The sequence below is a fragment of the Pinus tabuliformis genome, chromosome 1_1 (genome assembly GCF_031772625.1).
Source record: "Pinus tabuliformis cultivar Carrire ecotype Pingquan chromosome 1_1, CPIR1, whole genome shotgun sequence".
Taxonomy (NCBI): domain Eukaryota; kingdom Viridiplantae; phylum Streptophyta; class Pinopsida; order Pinales; family Pinaceae; genus Pinus; species Pinus tabuliformis.
In genome coordinates this window covers 532,996,609-533,017,867 of record NC_142297.1, presented here as the reverse complement: position 1 = coordinate 533,017,867, position 21,259 = coordinate 532,996,609, and the positions used below count along the sequence as shown (strand labels likewise).

General features: G+C 40.9%; 1 protein-coding gene across 1 annotated transcript in view; it reads right to left on the bottom strand.

Moving 5' to 3' along the window:
• LOC149214137 (uncharacterized) overlaps positions 1–21,259 on the bottom strand; it is a 372,058-nt gene that overhangs the window by 28,702 nt on the left and 322,097 nt on the right. The window lies entirely within an intron of this gene.

Sequence of the window (21,259 nt, the reverse complement as noted above, 5' to 3'; positions counted from 1 at the left end):
ACAGATCAGTACAGGGTAGAACAAGACAAAGCAGAACAGGCAGAATAAAGCAGAGCAAGGCAAGGGACAGGCTGTACAGGGCAGTGCATTTGATGGATGAATAGTAACGACCAATAGAGAGATTGCAGATGAAGTTCTCCCTAGTTGAGAAGGAGTGTTAAAATTGGCAACTAGGGCAAAACTTCATGTGGGTCATCTTATTCATAGCTAATAATATTTTTATTAGATTCCTCTCGTCGAGAGGTGTAGGATTGATATAAAGATCATCCGATTTCGATAAGTATTCATGGAGATATGAGTTTATTTTGATTTTGGAAGTATTATCAAGCCGACCTACAACTCACGTAGGCTCAGAAGCCCAACAGTCCAACAATGTGTATAAATACAGGAGGACTTTTCCTCATTTGGACTCACTCATCTCATCACATCTCTCTCTCTCTCTACTGCGCAGAAAAGAGTCTCTTCTCTACTGCGCAGAAAAGGGTCTCTCCCTCACACATGTGAAGCCGGAGCTGCTGAAACTGAAGCTACAACTGCAGAAGTAAAGATTGACCTGCGTGGACTAGAAGATCTCCTCATTTGAACTGCGTTGTAGATTCATCTAAACCTCCTCTGAAAGCTGCAACTTTTGGTGGTGGAATCAAGTCAATCCGACAGACGGTTTGCAAGATATCGACTGCCCTAATTTGAAGCTGGAAGCTGCCGAAACTAAAGTTGCAACTGCAGAAGTAAAGTTTGACCTGCGTGGACTAGAAGATCTCCTCCTCTGAACTGCGTTGTAGGTTCATCTGAACCTCCTCTGGAAGCCGAAACTTTTGGTGGTCGAATCAAGCCGATCCGACGGTCAGTTTGTGAGATATCATCTGCCCTAGTTTGATGATGAAGCCGTTAATGCTGATGCTGCTGATCTAGGGTTTGCTACTGTTGATATGAATTAGATTTATTGTACTATTTCTCTCTGCTGAATTATTGAAGATAAAAGAAGATTTGATGAAAAGGTTTCCCCACACATTGTGGGGTTTGTCCCTGGCTAGCCGCCACATCTTGTGTCTCTTGCCTTGGCTTGTTTTCTATCGACCGTTTAATGTTCTATCTACACTTTACTTTATGTACATGTGATTGCTAATTTGTGGAATATAATAAGAAAAAAAAGTAAACTGTTATAAGCATAGAACATACCATAACTTAACAAGAGAAGAAGAAGAAAGACATATCAAAGGTCAAATGTTTTGGTTGCGGTCAGCATGGTCACTATGTCAGCGAATGTTCTAACTGGAAGGACAAGACCGGGAAGCAAACAACTTCAATAGACATTGAGGATTAATCTTCCAGATTGGAGGATGAATTTTCTCTCATAGCTTGACTCTCTAGCTCCACATCCACAGGGGTCTGGTACATGAACAGTGGAGCATCAACACATATGACAGGGGTTAGAGACTACTTCTCCAGTTATGAGGAGATGGACTTCCAGAACTAGATGGGAAATAAGACGAAGTGTACTCTAGTTGGGAGAGGTACCATCAACATTCAAAGAGAGTCAAGCAAGAACACCAGTATTACAAATGTGTTGCATGTGCCACGCTTGGGTATGAACTTGATTTCAGTGTCTACACTACAGGGTAAGGGATATGATGTCTACTTTGTGGTGCAGAAGTGTTAATTTTCCACTAATCTATTCTATATCAATCACTTTAGCCCAATTAGCTTCTTCAATAAGGAATCTTTTCAACAATAATTATTTCTTTCAATGACTAAGAGTAATTGAAGATAGAACAATAAATTCAATGACAATAGAAGACAATCAAAAACATCAACAAGATAGATTAATTTGGCCAAAGATTAGGGAAAAACCCCACAAGGGGGAAAACCCTTTGAAAATTCTTCTTCTATTAAATTGTCATAAAATGTTCAGCAAAAAGTACAATGAGCCCAAATCCACAACAAGAGTCAAATTCAAAACCTTGACTAATCAACAAATCAACCAACCAAGTTTCAATTTGCCAATGATGAAAAAGTCAAATCTGGTCAACTGTCAAAATCTGCAATTCTGTCCAAGTCAATAACAGTTATAGTGTGTCGTAACTGGTCCACAAAGTCAACAGTGAATAGTTCTAAACAACAAGGTGACATCAACAATAAATGCGGCCTTAAGAGCTGATCAAATTCTGCCCAAAACAATCCAAAAACACCCAATCAAACTCGGTCAAAGTACGCAATTTTCTCTGCAGTCAAACCTACGGTCAACCTTGGTGTCAATGCCAGTCAAACAACCTAGATCACCTCAGTTTCTATGCTAGTCAACTTGGACTCAAGAAATCAGAATTTTCTTAGTCAAAGAAAGCCAAATGATTACATCAAACTCGATCAAAATTAATTCAAACCTTCCAACTGAAAAGTCAATGCAGAAAATGTCTCCTTGGACTCTCGCACGTGTGAAATGAAAGCTACCTCAAACCTATACAAACCAATCAAATTTTAGAGAAGAGAAGTTGCGTTGTGATGATTTCCAAATGAGCTTGAGGCCACTTGTATTTATATCTGTTGGAGGGGCAATTTGTCCTTAGGCTGACCTTCACAATTTGTGTACCTATGGCCTTAACTTCAAAAATACACTCCCTTGTCCAAATTCAGTGCTTCAAAAGTTAATTTTGGTCCTCTCGGAAAGAGGAATCTAGTCCAATGATTGGAATTTGTCACTGAGATGCCAAATTAACACTCCCTCTCAGCTAGGGAGAAATTCTAACTGCATCATGTGATCATCGCCAATATCAAATCTCTAATCTCTACTCAACTCTATCTGAATCACTCGAATCCAAAGAAGAATAATCATAGGGGAGCTTAAACTACCACAATCTATATTGAGCAATAGGCAAGATACAACTTATCGAGCAAGGATCACAACCATCTCATTATGCAATCAATGGGCAAGATACCATTTGCTATAAGAGGTAAGGATCACATCCATCCTATTGCCTATTGATTCTCCCATCAATGACCTTCAAAAGTCATGTGGTAGAACACCTCCATCATAATCCAAACTTGGGTGAGCTACCTGACTTACCAAACGTCAGGATCACACACCCCAAACCTCCTCAACACGTTGGCTAGACAGGGAGGGACAATCCCAACAAGCCCAGCTTGTGGGTATGAGGCCAACTGGAGTATACTCTATTAGACCAAGATAGGGGGAGATACCCGACTTGTCATAACGAAAAAGGATCACACACACCATATGGGTGAGAATAGGGGAGATACCCAACCTACTACAACAGTAGGGATCATGCACACCTATTGTCCAAAGATCCCTCAACCGCAGGAGCCTTCAACGCTCCATTCCCACCTTGGGAGCTCAACCAAGGGGGCAGAGCTATGCTCAGTGTTCTCGATCAGCGAAGCCCCTTATTCAAAGGCGCGTCACATCCATCAATCCAAGATGCTCTCTGAAGACCAAGAAATTACCTTTCAATAAAGCCTTGGTGAGAATATCTACTATCTTCTCGTCTGTCAATATATGATGGAGTCCAACGACTCCTCTCTACACCATTTATCAAATGTAATGATACCTGATCTCTATATACTTGGAATTGCCATGAAATACGGGTGCCTCTGCCAATCGGATCCCACCATTGTTGTCGCAATATATCACTGTAGTGTCGAGGCCCAGTTGAAACAACTCTCCAAAGTGTTAGTTTTTGTAAAATCGAATGGTGTTCTAGTCTCGAAACTTTGTGGAGAGGCTAAAACACAAGAGTTCTCCAAAACCCATAAATCATTTCTGGAAATTTCACCTAGAGATGAACCAATTAAATTAATTCACCATGATTAAAAAATTCCCAAGTCTGACTTAGGAAAAATGGTTAATTAATACTAATTAATTGAGAAAGGTGAGAATTCTCTAGAAAATCACATGGATTTACTTGGAGATGATCTCAACCATTGATCAAGTTTTAATCGCGACAGTTGGAGTGCCATCTGGAGATTATAAGAAGAGGTCAATGTGTACATGGAGACTACACCAATGCAGATACTTTGTTGCCTAGGCAGTTCGAAATTCCTAGTAGTAGGAGTGATTCAGGAGTGGAGATCGAGCCAGTGGGTGAGTAGCAAGTGGTACAGGGGTAGCATAGCAATGTTCCGGAGGAGTTTCTAGTTCCAAAGAGTCAGAAAGAGGACAACAAAATTATTATCCCAGAAGCAACGCAAGGATTACGCAGGTGCTTCAGCAAAGTATTTCGATTTGGCTGAAGGGAAGATTGTTTTCAGTTCCATAAGCCAGTATGATTTTGCAGAGGGTGGAGAGACATTTTCCCAGTCAGTAGCAGGAAGGATGGCTTGATTAAGATCAATTCCGAGCTAAGCATTTGCAAGGATGCACTTACGTGACACAGGGCCTGCGTAGAGGGTTTGGACAACTTTCTTTTTAGAGGAAGTCAGGTGCCAGAATTGCTTGGAAAGAGCGCAAAATCCCTCTGTATATTTTCACCAGTGTTTCTCTCACGTTGAATCGCCAGTTTGGTGACAATTTATTGTACTCAGAAACTCTGCTGCTACATAATAATAAAAGCCCTCTCTGTTGCATCAATTTTCCCACATTGTTTTATTTTGGGGACATTTGTCCAAAAATAACAATGTCAAAATTTGTGTGTTAGCATTTCTCGGTTTTCAGCATTTTTATTTCCGCAGTGTTCATTTTATTTTGTGAAGAAATTTCAGTGTGATTAATTCGATATTAATCAGAAAATTAATAAACTGAATAATCATTTAGGAGAATTAATTCCAGTTGTTGCATTTCAAGGAGACTTGGGAGATATTTAAAAATAGGTTAATTATTTAACTGAGACACTTCTAGGTGGATATGACACCCTCCTCCCATATCTACCCAAGCAAACGGTGAACCAAGGTAAAGATGCGACGAGCGGCCACTATGATATGATTCGACCTCCTACGTCACATTAAGGAAGTGGAACCAATGGAAACACACCATACAGACATCCAACATCAGCATTAGGACCCTCAAGAACCAACCCAACCTTTCTTCCAACTAGCGCCTGGGTCCCACTGACATTTTGGACAACTTGACCTCTCGACACTCTCATGCTATGGGCATGCCAGCATTCAAGGACCTCTAGATTCTCTCACCAGCCTGCAAGCCAGTGTCAAGGGACTCATTTTGTCACTGTTGTGCCAACATCCCCGAGATTTGAGCCACTTTTCAGGCCCAGAGTCCAAGGCACTACCTAGAATTGAGTCACATCCTCATAACAGTAAAATAACAAGGAAATGACGGTATAAATGCAATCACTTGAATGAGACCTTAACTAAACCCATACTAGGCATGATAAGCATTTCGTCAAACATATCATGAAAATGTAATCTACAGGTGTAAATAACAGATCTGAGCACAAGGGTCTCATACTTCGCTGAGGATCACTAAGTAGCATTGATTCCTCAAAACATCAAATGCCATTTCATACATTCGATCATAGATACACTGATCATTCGTTTACAAGTAAAAACATGATGAGATCCATACATAGCCACTGTCATAAAACACATATATAACTAGCATAATAGCAACAGAAATACCAATAAAATTGTAGCCATATGATCCACATATAAACCACTTTCATACTCATAGAAATATAAGGAGAAATAACCTCATAATGATAATGCAAAATCCAAACCTAGGATGGGAATTCTACGTTCCACCCAACCGTAGAATGGTTGAGCCAAATCTCTCTTCAGTCATTCACCCTTGTGCCATATTCCAAGCATGAATGTGGGATCTCATAAAACACATCAATCCAAAACCATCCATGGCTTCCAGAGGCCATCCACCTGAACCCATCAAATAGTGATTCCACATCATGGTTGGACATCACAAAACCATCATTAGATCGGTGTTTATCCAAGCATTCCATGGCTCTAGAGAGTTTGTCCAACCAAGGCTCCAGGACTAGTAACTCAACCCACAGCTTTTACTGGACTCCAAAGCATTTGTCCAACCAAGGCTCCATGACTAGTAACTCAAAGCACCAAGGGCTCCAGAGCGTTTGTCCGACCAAGGCTATGGGACTAGAAACTCAACCCAAGTTGTTACAGGGCTCCAAAGCGTTTGTCCAGCCAAGGCTCTAAGACTAATAACTCAATTGAAGCTAAAGAAACATGAGAACGAACCAAAAAAACACAATGAAAATAAAACCACAATCTCCATGGCTATCCAGGAAATGGCAAGGCTAGGGAATTCACTATCAATCCCGACCATCTTCCATGCCAGTAATAGACCACAACCAACAAACCACATGCATATGCCATGCATGCCAAAACTAGTAAGGAAAGCAAACATGCAACTCAGTACCTGCAAGCAAATATTGTTGTAGTTGTTGATCCCAATGTCCTCTTGCACTTTTCTGCTCTTCCTTTGCGTTCTTGATCCAAAATCCAAGTATGCCACACCCTCCAAGAGTGCTCCAAGAAAACTCCAAGTCTCCAGGAATATGAGAGAGAGAGAGAGAGAGAATAATGAAAGAGCTCCAAAACCGAACTGACAAAAAGTTACCCATTGATGCTCATAAGCCTTTTTATGAATTACACCTCTATTTTCTTCATTTTCCATTATTTTCCTTCAATTTCCTCCTCACATGCACCATGTGACCTTTCGCCTCCCTTTTCTCCTAATTTCCATTATTTTCATAAATAAATGTGCCAAAAATGCAATTTTGCCTCTCCAAAGCCTTACCCATTGCCATTGCCAATTTCCTTAACCATTAAACAATCACAAGTGATCCCCATCACTAGGATTTTGTCCAACATTCAACTTGAAATAAGTGTCACATCAATCGTGGTTATTGTTTTGCCTTTATTAACTATTCCGACAACTCTTGGTGCTCTATAGAGAATCGAATTGCCCAAGGAAATCGATCTCAAGTGTATCAAGCATATCTTCTCCATCTATCCATTGGCTCCATGGGACTATTAACAATGTCTCTCTCAGATTCCAGTACGGAAGGACCTTCTATAATATCCATATCATCATTTTCCTTCTCAGGAGGAAGAGGTGGAGAAAGGTCCCTTACTTTTCCAAAGGCAACATCTTCATCGAATGTTACATTCCTACTAATTTCAACCTTCCTTTGACCAAGAATATATATTCTAAATGCTTTGGAATCTTCACAATACCCAACAAACGTATCTTTTCTTCGAGTGGCTTCCAGCCTGTTTCTTTTGTCTTTCGACACATGGAAATATACTGGGCAGCCAAATATTCAGAGATGACCAATGTCAGGCTTGACACTTGTGAATACTTCTTCAGGAGTCTTGTTGTACAATGCTTGATGAGGATCCTTGTTTTGAACATATATCGTTGTATTTGTTGCTTCATCCCAAAGGAACTTCGACAACTTTTGATGATGGAACATGGCTCGGGCAGCTTCCAAAATAGACCTATTCTTTTTTTCAACCACCCCATTTTGTTAAGGATTATAGGGCACAATTGTCTCCTTCTTGATGTCTTACTTCTTGAAAAAATCTATGAACTCATTTGAAATGTATTCTCCATCGTTGTCAAACATGAAGATCTTAATTTTCCTCCCTGTTTGATTTTGGATCAAAGTTTTTGAGTCCTTGAACATATGAAAGGCCTCATCCTTATGCTTCAAGTAATATATCCATGTCTTCCTTGAGATATCATCAATGAAGGTTATGTAGTAAAGATAGCCACCAAGAGAATGTACAAGCATTAGTCCACATATATCATAATGAATGAGTTGGAGGATGTCATTAGTCTTATTCTGGCTAGAGGGGAATGGTCCCCTTGTCTTCTTTCCATTGGCATATCCTGGACATATTCCATCATGTTGAGCTTGAACATCAGGGATCCCATCGACCAATTTCTTCAATTTTGGAAGAGCTTCATGATGTAGGTGTGTCAATCTTTGATACCACAGTTCGCTTTGATGATTAGTGTCACGGACCATTTCTAGAAGAGGTCTTCCAGCGACTCTATAGAGTCCTCCACATCTAGATCCTAATGTGAAAGCATCTCTCATAGGGGATCATGTGAAAATTTCTAACCCGAAATTCTACTGCAGTAACTGATTTATTTCACCTACTTATTTCTCACAATAAGTTATTTACGAAATCCCTTCAGCAAACATTAAAATAAATTCTACTATAGTTATCACATAATTACATAGAGAAAATAACAGTGATATACAAGCACAAGAACCAATCACATCAACACAGTTGTTTTTGGACAATTGTCCCCGAAAAAACCCAATGTGGGAAAATTGGTGCAGCAGATGAGGGTTTTATTAATCTTCAGCAACAATCGCTTTACAAGGAATGATTTTACAAAGAAACTGAGAGAAAACACTTGAGGCAAGGTTCATCCCTCTCCTGGAAACTTTTTGACACCCTGGAGACCCTTCTCCCACTTCTGCGTCACTTATGTGTCACTCTACGTGGTTTTGCGTCCCTCTGCATCAGCGTACGTGAGGATTGTGTCTCCTGGATTGCGTCTTTCCTCTGCGTTGTCCCTCAATACCGCTGTTTCACCTCCACCTCAATCACTGACTGCTGTTAATGCCCTCCTCTTCCTCCACCCTGCAACTCTCCCTCTGAAATCGATATCCTTTTCTTTGAGAATCGACTTTCCTTCGTATGCTGAGTATTTGTCAATGTATATCCAGGTCCCAAATGATCCTCAATTCTAATTTTATACTTTTCCTGTTGATGAATCAACGGCCGAGATTAAGTCTCTAATCAACGACTAAGACTAAAACAGACTTGATCCTCGTCTCTTAGAAGCTTCTCACGCTTATCTTTATTAATACCCATTAATATTTTTATTTTCGTAAGTTTAGACTTAGGAACCCATTAAAAATATTAATTATTTTAATAACTCCTCATCTAGGAGGAATTTCTCCAAACGATTTCTGGGTCTTGGAGATCTCATGTATTCTAGCCGCTCCACAAAATTTCGGAGCTAGAGCACAACGGATGCTACCTAAAATAAACACTCCCTCTACTCCCTCTTAGCGAGGAATGTGCTCTAGCAGTGCTTCCTAATAGAAGCACCACACTAATCCATGGCATCGGTCCTCTGCCCCTCATCTACTGCATTGTTGCAACTTGTACTGTTGCCCATGACACTGCCACTGCCACTGTCACTGGTACATCTGTACTGCAACTCCCTCTGAATATGCAACATCATGTTGCCCATAGCACTGCCATTACTAATTGTTGCACTGCAACTCCTTATACTATCTGTTTCTGCTACTTGAATGGATTTTTCACCATCCCCATCTTCTCCCTGAAATAAACAAACTTTGTTCTTCCTAGAGCCTTGGTGAGAATGTCTGCCACCAGTTCCCCTATTGGAGTGTACCTCAATTGTACTGCTCCTTGTTGGACATAGTCTCTGACAAAGTGACACCTAATATCAATGTGTTTCGACCAATCATGAAATAACGGATTCTCAGATAGCTTGATGCAACTCTGAATATCACACAAAATTTTGGTCGCTTCCATCCTTCTCCTGAATAGATTCAGAAGCAATTTCCTAAGCCATATGGCTTTGCACAAAGTTGTGCTAGCTGCCATATATTTTGCTTTAGTTGAGCTCAGAGCCACAGATTTATCTTTTCTATTACACGAGGAGGTCATTCCTAATCCAATGTTAAAACAATACCCAATTGTACTTTTTCGATCTAATGAACTTCCATCCCAATCTCGTCAGTGAACCCACTCAGCCTGATGTCATTGCCTTGGGTGTACAATAATCCATGCTGGACTGTTCCCTGTATATACCTGAGAACATGCTTGGCCGCTGCCCAGTGCGCCCTCTTGGGTCCACAATGAACTAACTGAGGGTGTTGACAACGTAACAAATGTTTGGCCTGGTATTGACTAGATACATCAGGGACCCTGTAAGTTGCTTGTACAAGGTGGGATCGACGTCTTTATCTTTTGATGCATCAATCTTCTTCCAGTTGGTGATCATTGCAGTAGCCATAGGTCTACAGTCTTGCATCCAGAATCTTTTCAAGATCTCTGTAGCATATCTCCCTTGTCCAAGGAAGATCTCACCCTTCTGCTGCCAAACTTCCAACCCCAGGAAATAATGCATCTGTCCCAAATCTTTCATGTCAAATTATGTGGCTAGGTTCTTCTTGCAGTCTTTGATGAGCCTGGATGATCCTGTTAGGAAAAGATCATCCACATATAACACCAAGATTAGAGGCCCATTCGCTACGACAAGATAGTAGAGATTAGGATCTGTGTCACTCTTGACGAATCCCATCTTCTACATGTAGCCATCAATTCGACTGTACCATGCTCTAGGTCCGCGTTTGAGCCCATACAAGGCTTCCTTCAGCCTGCATACATGAGATTCCTTCTCATGTGTCTCAAAACCTTCTGGTTGTTCAATGTATACTTATTCTTCTATCACCCCGTTCAAGAACGTCGTCTTGACATCCATCTGCGCTGCAAGGATATCACGGTTCTAATAGAAGTATACATGGCTACTGGGGTGAAGGTTTCTTCGTAGTCTATCCCTTCCTTCTGAGCATACCCCTTAGCCACAAACTTGGCTTTGTATTTCTCCACACTATCGTCTGCAGCATATTTGACTTTGTAGATCCATCTCGAACCTACAACTGACCTATCCTGAGGCCTAGGTACCACTTCTCAGACATCATTGACCATTATAGAACTATATCCTCCCCCATAGCATCTACCCATACTTGATGCTGAACGGCCTCCTAAAAACTAGAGGGTTCCCCAACCTGAGCTACTCAGGCCTGGTATCTATCTCATTATCTTCACTCCCTTTTATCATTCCTGGGTGCACCAATGAAGTCCTCTGCATCTCGTAGAATCTGTCGGAGTTCCCTGCTCGTTCTTCCACTGGTAGTGGGTAGATCTACCAGCTCTTCCTCTTCCTCAGATTCCTCCTATTCTGAATGTTTGCCTTTAGGAGCACTGTTGGTACTAGTTTCTGCTAGTCGAAGTGGTTGGCCCAACAGATCGTCCTTTCACTACTCCTCGGAAGGCATTTCTCAGGACTTCCTGAAAGCTTTGTCCTCCATGAACTTCACATCCCGCCAAACTACTACCTTCCTACTCCTTGGAAGATAGACTTTGTATGCCTTAACATTCTCGCTGTATCCCACAAGATATCCTTTCTCAGCAGTTTGATCTAATTTCTTTCTCTTTTCTTCGAGTATACGGCAATACGCCAAACTCCCAAATATGCTGAAATCACTGACTTTAGGTGTCTTCCCGGTGAAGACAGTTTTCGGAGTGATCTTGCCCAATGCCCTATGTGGAGTCCTTTTCTGGACATAAACTGTCGTGCTGCATGCTTCTGCCCACAAGAATTTGGGCATATCCTGATCATACAACATCGCCCTAGTTGCTTCCACAATAGTCCTATTTTTCCTTTCTGCTACTCCATTCTCCTCCGGATTGTAGGGAGTTGTCCACTCCCTTCTGATGCCTTCCCTAGCGCAAAAATCGATGAAGTCCTTGTCAATGTACTATCCACCATAGTCTGAGCACAACACTTTTATGTTCCTTCGTGTCAGATTCTCTACTAGAGCATTGAACTCTTTGAATCGACCAAAAACCTCATCCTTGGTTTTCAGAAAGTAGATCCAGGTCTTCCTGGAATGGTCATTGATGAAGCTGACGAAGTATTCGACAACACTAAGAGCTTTTACGGACATAGGTCTGCAAATATCTGAGTGTATCAATCCTTGAACACTCTAAGCCCTATTGTTACTTCTGGAAAAAGTTGCTTTGGCATACATTCCTAGAGCGCACCCTCTGCATACATCATCTCGTTCAACACTTAATTCTGAAACTCTGATATTGTTTTCCCGAAAATTCTCAGAGCCCCATGGTGTAAGTGTCCCATGCTCCTGTGCCATAGTTCATTCAAATATTTATCCCCATTGCTGCCTATTAGTCCCATTGGAGATTCTAGCTATAATCTATACAACATGTTAGTTCTGATTCTAATCTGGGCCTTCCTTTTCCAACTCAGGTGTTTGACATATACTTTCCCCTTAATGAAGAAAACATCATAGCCCTTGTTTTGAAGTTGAGATATGGAGAGTAAGTTCATCCCCAATCCTAGCACATGCAACACATTTGTTGCTCGAAGCCACTCCCCTGCTTTGGTTTGAAAGACTATAATACCTCTTCCTACGAGGGAACACTTTGCCTTATTTCCCATGGTGATATGAAAATTCATCCTTTCTTTCTGATAATTTGAGATACATTCTCGTATTCTTGTCATATGCTAGGAAGCTCCACTATCTATATACCAAACCTCAGAGGAGGCAGAACCTTCTAGGCAAGCGACTTCTTCCAGTCTGGAAGCTAACATAGAAGAATCGTGATCCATGTTCCTTATGCTTTCCTTTTTTTTTTTTGGAAATCGCATGAATCCCTCTGAGTTGATGCCTCTACATCATGTTCCTAACCCATAACAGATTCTTCTCCCCTGTTGTCGGATCTCTGCTCTGATACCATGTGTAAATTTCTAACACGAAATTCTACTACAATAACTGATTTATTTCAACTACTTATTTCTCACAATAAGTTATTTACGAAATCCCTTCAGCGAACATTAAAATAAATTCTACAGTGATATACAAGCACAAGAACCAATCACATCAATGCAGTGGTTTTTGGACAATTGTCCCCAAAAAAACCCAATGTGGGAAAATCGGTGCAGCAAATGAGGGTTTTTATTAATCTTCAACAACAATCACTTTACAAGGAATGATTTTACAAAGAAACTAAGAGAAAACACCTTTGGCAAGGTTCATCCCACTCCTGGAAACTTTCTGACACCCTGGAGACCCTTCTCCCACTTCTGCGTCACTTTTGTGTCACTCTGCGTGGTTTTGCATCCCTGTGCGTCAGCCTGCGTGAGGACTATGTCTCCTAGTCTGCATCTTCCCTCTGCGCTATCTCTTAATACCCCTGCGTCGCCTCCTCCTCAGTCACTAACTGCTGTTGATGCCCTCCTCTTCCTCCACCCTGCACGTCTCCCTCTAAAATTGATCTCCTTTTCTTTGAGAATTGAGTTTCCTTGGGACACTAACTATATGTCGATGTCTATCCAAATGATCATCAAGTCTTCTCTTATACTTTTCTTGTTGATGAATCAACGACCGAGATTAAGTCTCTAATCAACAGCTGAGACTTGATCCTCGTCTCTTAGAAGCTTCTCACCCTTATCTTTATTAATACCTACTAATATTTTTATTTTCCTATGTTTAGACTTAGGAACCCATTAAAAATATTAATTATTTTAATAACTCCTCATCAGGGTGGAATTTCTCCAAACGATTTCTCGGTCTTGGAGATCTCATGTATTCTAGCCCCTCAACAAAATTTCTGGGCTAGAGCACAACTGATGCTACCCAAAATCAACAGATCCCACAGGCCAGCTAAGTACTTTTCCTTTGATAAAGCAAATCCTCATTCCTTTGTCCTCCAAGGCAGATATAGATACTAAATTCTTATTTAACCCCAGAACATACATAACATCCTGAATCAAAACAGATTCCCCATAATACCCAAAAAATATTTGCCCAACTCCAAGCCAAAATCGAACCCACAATGTTATGTGAATTTCCGAGTGAACTAGCAATACATACTGCTATACGAATGCAAGATTTTGGCCTGAATACTGCCCGGAAAATTCTATAAATTTAGTTGGGGCTTCCTATAAATAAACCCAAAAAAACAATGAAATGGTTTGGACAAAGTGCCCCGATGACCCCAAGAAATGTGTATGGCTCTAACTGGTTGGTTGAAGACGCTAAAGAAGCACTGATGAAATATGCCCCCAAAGCACTGCTGGAAAATTCACCCTTTAAATCCCCTGCAAAAAACCGCTCCAATCCTCCTTATTTCTCCTTAACCAACTCCCGGAAGTTGTTTCTCACAAGACTGTGCAAAAGGAAAATAGAGACCCCTACGCAAGCCCTGCATAATAATACTTACAACATGTAAATCTCAAAGGAAAATGCTTGTCGTTCTAGAGCGAAATTTTTTGTAAATTCTCTTGAAAAAATCTCGCTATTTCCTAGCCCTCCTCCATACCATGTAATATCTCTAGTGTGCTTAAGGAAACTCGCACCAGTTGAAGAATCACTACAAAATAGCTTCTCAAATAACCTACAATCAACTCTCAAATTCTCTCCAATGGTGACACTTGGAGTTCACAGAAGAAGAGTTGGAATCCCTACTTGGAAATTCCTTGTTCAAAGAGCACTGGTTGACTTGGCTAAGCAGCTCAAGCTAAATCTAGTTCTAAAACCAAATGGCCCAAAGATATCAAAGTGACGCTCTCCTCCTCTATTTATAATTGTTGCTCCCTTTCCTCCTTGTGGCCCCCACTAGTCCAAAATCCTTTTTATTTTGCCTCCTCCTCTAGTGGTTTGATTTTCCTAAGGGGTTCGAATTCGCCTTTTTGGTTGTCCCCCACATCCTACTACAAATTTAATTTTTCTTTTCTCTAATGTTTGCGGCCTACTTTTCTCTCCAAAAAGTAAATGGAGCCTACATAACCCACCTTTCCTAAGTTTTATATGACAAAAATATTTCTCATGCCAAAATTGCAAAAATTGATAATTTTACTTAGAAAATAATCTATTGGGCACATGACGTTCCTCCTCGCCAAAAATTGCTTGTCCTCAAGCAATGTCTGAACAAGCACCCTCTATCATTGTTGATCACCATTTTCACCACCGATAATACCAGGGGTCCCAAATGTGCCACTGAGTCATCCCCGGCCTTTGCACTGTCCTACCATGAAAGAATCCCTTGATACCACGATCCCAAGCCATCCTGATCAATGTGAAGCTCCCCTTGCTCCACTTGTTTTCCAGCTAGGTATAGGTACCAAAAGCCCTCTTCTCATATAAATAAGTAGAGCTTCTTTATAATGTAGGACTTCGTCCAACTCTCCATGAAGTTTCCCTACCAAGTAGTCCACCTCATGCACTCCAAGAGTAAACTGTTGAAAGTAACCCCCAATCCCTGTGGAGATGAATGTTGATTTGGGGTAGCATCGGATGTGCTCTAGCCATGAAAATTGTTGGAGAGGCTAAAGCACATGATATCTTCAAGACCCAGAAATGGTTTGGAGAAATTCTGCCCGGTGAACGAGATATTAAAATAATTAATATTTTTATGGGTTCCTAAGTCTAAACTTGGAAAATAAAAATATTAATGTGTATTAATATAAAACTGGGTTAGAAGGTTCTAAAGGACATGGATCAAGCCAAATCTAATCTTAGTCATTGATTAGAGATGTAATCTCGGTCGTTGCAGACTCAACAGAAAAAGTATAAGAGGAGGCTTGAGGGTCAATTGGAGAATACACCAAAGTGATCAGTCATTTGATTTTCTAGAGCAGGGTTTGCTAAGAGAAATCGAATTAGTGATCACAGTTGCAACAAGGGGCAGTGAGTACGAGGCAAAGAGGCAGACATAGTGTCAGAAGACCAACGCAGAGGCAGAGAGGAAGACGCACAGAAAGAAAGAGCCACGCAGAGGCCAGCAGTGACTGCGCAAAGGCCAGAAGGGCTTGCGTCATCCACACAGAGGCTGTAGCAGTGACGCAAAGGGCCAGAGAGGCTGCGTAGAGCCTCAGAGGGTTGACGCAGAGGGTTTCAGGCTTATCCAGAGGCTAGGAGGGCTAACACAATGCTTCAAATTGTGCTGGAGAGGGTTTCATGGGGCAGACTTTCAGAATCTCTGCTTCCGAGGAGAGGTATTACTGCCAAATTTTTTATCTCTGTCGAGTGAGCCAGTTTGGCACCCACTTACTCAGAAGAGCAAATTGATGATATTTCTCATACTTGTTAAATTACTTGAACAAATTACTTACAGTTTTCTACGACAAATATTGAAATACATACACTACAGCCTGTACAAATAAATACAGCGGAAACTAAATACGGCACAAGGTAGAAATAAACATCACACACATCTACACAATTATTTTTGGACAAATGTCCCCTGAAAAACCCAGTGTGGGAAAACCGGTGCAACAGCTAAGGGTTTTATTATTAAGCAGTAGTAATTCTGAGTACAATTCGTTGGATGCCCAACTAGCTATCCGATAGAGAAAGAACCTGGACAAAATTAATAGTGAGATGATCTCACCCTCTTACTGGAAGATTCGGCTTTGATCCCGTAGGAAATGAGCCTCTGCGTCCCTTCTACGTCAGCCTCTTCACAGAACTATGTCAACCCAATGTAGTCTCTTCATCACCTCTATTGGGGACTGCGTGTGAAAATTCCTAATCCTCAAGGAACCCCTACTGCAACAAATCTGAATCTACTTCACCTACTTGATTTTTAAATTACATTCATCAAGTTATTCTTTTGAATACTGAAGCAAAGTACCTCTGCAGCCTACACTAATTATATATTTGATCTCATGAAACAAAAAACAGAGCAAAGAACAAGATACATAGGACACACTTATTTTTGGACACAATAGTCCCTGGAAAAACTCAAATGCGGGAAAACTGGTGCAGCAACTCTGAGGGTTTTATTATTATGCAAGAGAAATATCTAAATACAAATCTAAGATGCTCATCTAGCAATCCTTTACTGATAAAAATACTCGCGGAAAATCTAAGTGAGTTTTACCTCACTTCACCCGACAGAATTCCGACTGATCCGGCACAAGACTGGCTAACCCCGGCTATTTTTGCGCTGGCCATGTGTAGGCACTGCGTCAACCCTACGTCACCTCTTCTGCCTTCTGCGTCAGCTTTCCTGGCTGTTCTAGCTTCTACGTGACAGGCAACTTTTCTGCTCTACGTTGTCCCTTCAGGCTCTGCCTCAAGGTTGCATGGGCCTAGACTGGCCCAACGTCAACTCTCCTGGCTATTGTGCTGGCTCTCTCCACCTCTCTATCTGTATTCTCCAGAAACTATTTCTCCTAAATTCTCACTGCCCCTCTGCGGCAAAATGATCACTTAATTCGAAATCCTTAGCAAACCCTGCCCTAGAAATCGAATTCTTGATCAATTTGTTCCCTCTGTGTGTGTTTCCAAATCAAACCGAAGCCGCCATTTTATACTTTTCCTATTGAGTCTTCAACGGCCGAGATTAAGTCTCTAATCAACGACTAAGATTAAAACATGACTTGATATGCCTTCTAGATCATTCTCACCCATATTTTGATTCATACCCATTAATACTTTAATTTTCCTAAGTTTAAACTTAGGAACACCATTAAAAATATTAATTATTTTAATAAAATACAATCCGGGAGGAATTTCACCAAACGGTTTCTAGGTTCTTTAGAACTGATGTGCCTTAGCCTATCCACCAATTTTCAAGGCTAGAGCACTTTTGATGCTACCAAAAACTAACAGTGTGCTGCTCCTCCTTCTAACCCTTTGTTGGTTGGAGACTTCAACTTTCAGCCTCCCGGTCCCACACCCAAGCTCCCGGCTTCTGAAACTCTATTCCTCAGCAGGAATTTGATCTCCCTCTCAGGCTCTGCACTACCACTACGTCAGCTCTGCATGGGCCAACGTCAACCTCTCTGGTCATCATTCTGCCCTCTCTACCTTGTACTCTCCGGCCCAGGAAAACTCCCCACCGAATACTATCCCTGCCCCTCACTGCAAAATATCACTTGTCGTCCCTTGTAGGTCCTTTTAGAGGCCTCAACCTCCTTTTAGGGGAGCCGTTTGTCCCTCTAGAGGCCTCAACCTCCTAGTGGCAGCCATTAAGGCTAGGTCGGAGCCCCTAAGGAGCTTTATCCCTTAGTCGCAAGCCTGGATAGTCTTGCGGTTGCCTTAAGGGCCTTCTAGGCTTGGTCACAAGCCTTTCTTAGCCTCTCCACCTCCTCCATGGGCCCTTCTGCCCTTCCTTTCCCTTTCGGCAGTCCTTACTCACCTTGTCGCAGCATTTAAGGAATTTTTTCCTTGCATTGACCCTCCTTTTTCTCCTTGCAGAATCCCATAGGAGGCTAGGCCTAGGTGCCGCAGGTCCTAGGGGCCTCTCTTTGCCTTAGCGTAGGCCTATTAGGCCTTCACTCCCCTAGTCGTACGTCTATTAGGCCTTGATGTCCCTTCTCTAGCCCTAACACTAGCCTTTTAGGCCTAGTGTTGCCTTCTTACCTCCTTTGCCTCATTTATTCATTGCATTGTGTTATTGTTTGATTTTTGCCTCTAACATATTGTGGTTGCAATAAGATTCATGAGATTTTGAGCTAACATTGATGATTGCAGATGGTCTAGTCACTAGAATAATTTTTGGGCAAGCAAGTGGGTCATCCCTAAGCACTAAAGGCCAATTGGTTTGCCTCCTCAAACCCTCACTCCCTCGTTGTTTTACTTACTGCCATCTAATCATCTGATTACAGTGATAGAAAAATCACTTAAGTGTCCTAAAAAGTACTCACAAGTTGTCTAACATATTGCTAACTCATTTGGATCAATTGGGCTTTCACCTTTTGGCTTGTTTCATGAAAATTTGATCACTGTCATAAGCATGTTAAGCTTTGATCATACCAATGGCATTGACATCTAAAAGAACCTAATTCATTAAGAATCTTGTGTTGGCAAAGTATTTTAGCATTTGGGTTGTCTCATTTATGTTTTTGCACTCATATGCATTTCATCTTTTGCATCCTAAGTGCTCTAATTGAAATCAACTAATGGTTGTCTTAAAAGTTGAATGATTGCTCATTAACATAAGTTACATAAAGGCTTCCAATATTGTTTAAGGGTCACTATGGAAAGGATTGTTAGCATTGGTAATATTGGATTTTGATTTAGTTGCTACATTACTTCATAACAAGAGATCTGACATTGTGTTTTCTTGTGAGTTTCATAATTTCCAAAGTTACAAATTTGCGCTCACTTAAATCTCAAGAGATCGAATAGCTTGTTGAATGGATAATATTGCTTAAGTTGGTAATCAAAGGAATCATTACATATTGGTATCTCTTGCTCTCTCGTAATTAGCATTGAAGACCTAATTACATATGATTGGCATTGTGCTATCTTATTGACATAACTTGAAGAATTGCTAATTGTGTAACGAGCATTAATCATCTAATTTCCAATCTCTTGAGTAATTGTTTATTGCATTTACTTTAAAAGAGCCTTGGTGAATGGTTCTAAGTCATATCTTGATAATAAGTGCTCTAAATTCTATCATTGGATCACTATTGTTCCATGGTTAATATCTATTTGTGAATGATCACTTTATCTTGGGCATATTGGTGATTTATTATGAAGAGAATCTATCTTGTTTCTTGAGCAATTATTTCTTGTTTAGATTTGATGCATTTTTTTAGCACTATTTAAGCATTTTGTCTTGTATTTAAGATTTCTTTTCATTTATTGTTCAGTACTCTTTGTCATAAGATAAATCATAATTAAGTACTTAAGGTCATAAACAATATTAACTCAAGAGCACTCAAACCGGTTTGCATTTGCATCCTAGGGCTAGATTTTCATTGATCAATTTACCTCCAAGCACAAGATTGGTTGATAGAGACATAGGAACACCCTTCATCTCTTAGCTTGTAAGCGCTAGACCCTCTCTAGTGGTTAAAACGGTGAACTTGCAATCCTCGGAGCCAAAATCTTTGTAGCGTCATTGGCACTGGGAATGTTAGATTTCAAGGGGAGGTTTCGTTAACCAAGCATTTGCTTGCTTCGCCTTAAATTCTCTCTACAGCCTACTTTAGAGACTAGCCCAAAATAAATAAGGATTAATGGATACACTTAGCTAGGCATATAATTAAAATAAATCAAGATTCTTTGCATCTCATCTAGATCATAGGACTTGCATCTCATCTAGGATAGCCACGCATTTCTCAGGCAATGGTTGTTCATTCCATCACCTAGTATTTAATCGATATAAAGCAAGTAGATAACTCCATAAGCCACTGGTCTCATATAGGAACACCCTTCATCTCTTAGCATGTGAGCGCTAGACCCTCTCTAGTGGTTAAAACAGTGAACTTGCAATCATCTGAGCAACAATCTCAGTAGCGTCGGAGGCACAGGGTATGTTAGATTTCAAGGGGAGGTTTCGTTAACCAAGCATTTGTTTGCTTCGCCTTGACTTCTCTCTACAACCTACTTTAGAGACTAGCCCCAAAATAGATAAGCATTAATGAATACACTTAGCTAGGCATATAGTTAAAATAAATCAAGATTCTTGGCATCTCATCTAGATCATAGGACTTGCATTTCATCTAGGATAGCCACGCATTTCTCAGGCCGTGGTTGTTCACTCCATCACCTAGTATTTAATCGATCTAAAGCAAGTAGATGACTCCATAAGCCACAAGTCTCATAAAAAATTCAATCTAATCCTTTAACTTGCTAAAATCAACCAAGTGGCTAGGCCATTCAATCGTGTCTCCCGGACTTGTTTGTTTCCAATGAGTCCTGTATTTTCACATTTCATAAGGACTACCCCCCATAGTCTGTTGTTGGCAGACAGCTAGAACAGAGAGGTCGGGTTTCAAAGTGATAGCCCCTAACCTAAGTCATTGATGTGTTGTGCCTGTACAATCTGAGGGACAACAAGCATCATGTAGTCATCAAACATCTAGTTCTTACATCAATTATTCTATGTCTTGTCATCATATTAATAGGGATTCATATTTGCTAGGGTTTCCACAGTGCAAGGTCTTCAATAATTCATAGGGCTTCTTCAACTATTCTAGGGTTTCATCATCTTCAACAATGCTAGGGTCACTGACATCAACGACATCTTTATCCAACAACCTTGGCGAAGGAGTATAACACCATCAGGATCAATGATGTATGGAGGGACATGCCTAGACCAATGGACAAGTCGGTAGTTGGCTCTCGTTGGATCTACAAGATCTAGTATGTTGCGGATGGCTTTGTATATATGTATAAGGCAAGGTTCGTAGCCAAGGGGTATGCGCAGAAAGAAGACATATATTATTAGGAGCCCTTTGCACCACTAGCCAAATATACTGCTATCTGGGCAGTGATCTCATTAGCAGGAGAGATGCGATGGAAGATTCACTAGATGCATGTCTAGACCGCATTCTTGAAGGAGGTGATAGAGGAGGAGGTGTATATCCAACAACTAGAGGGTTTTGAGACGCATGAGAGAGACACGCAGATGTGCAGGTTGAAGACGGCGCTAGACAAGCTCTTACAACATGGTATGGTTGGATAGACAACTACTTGCAACAGATGGGCTT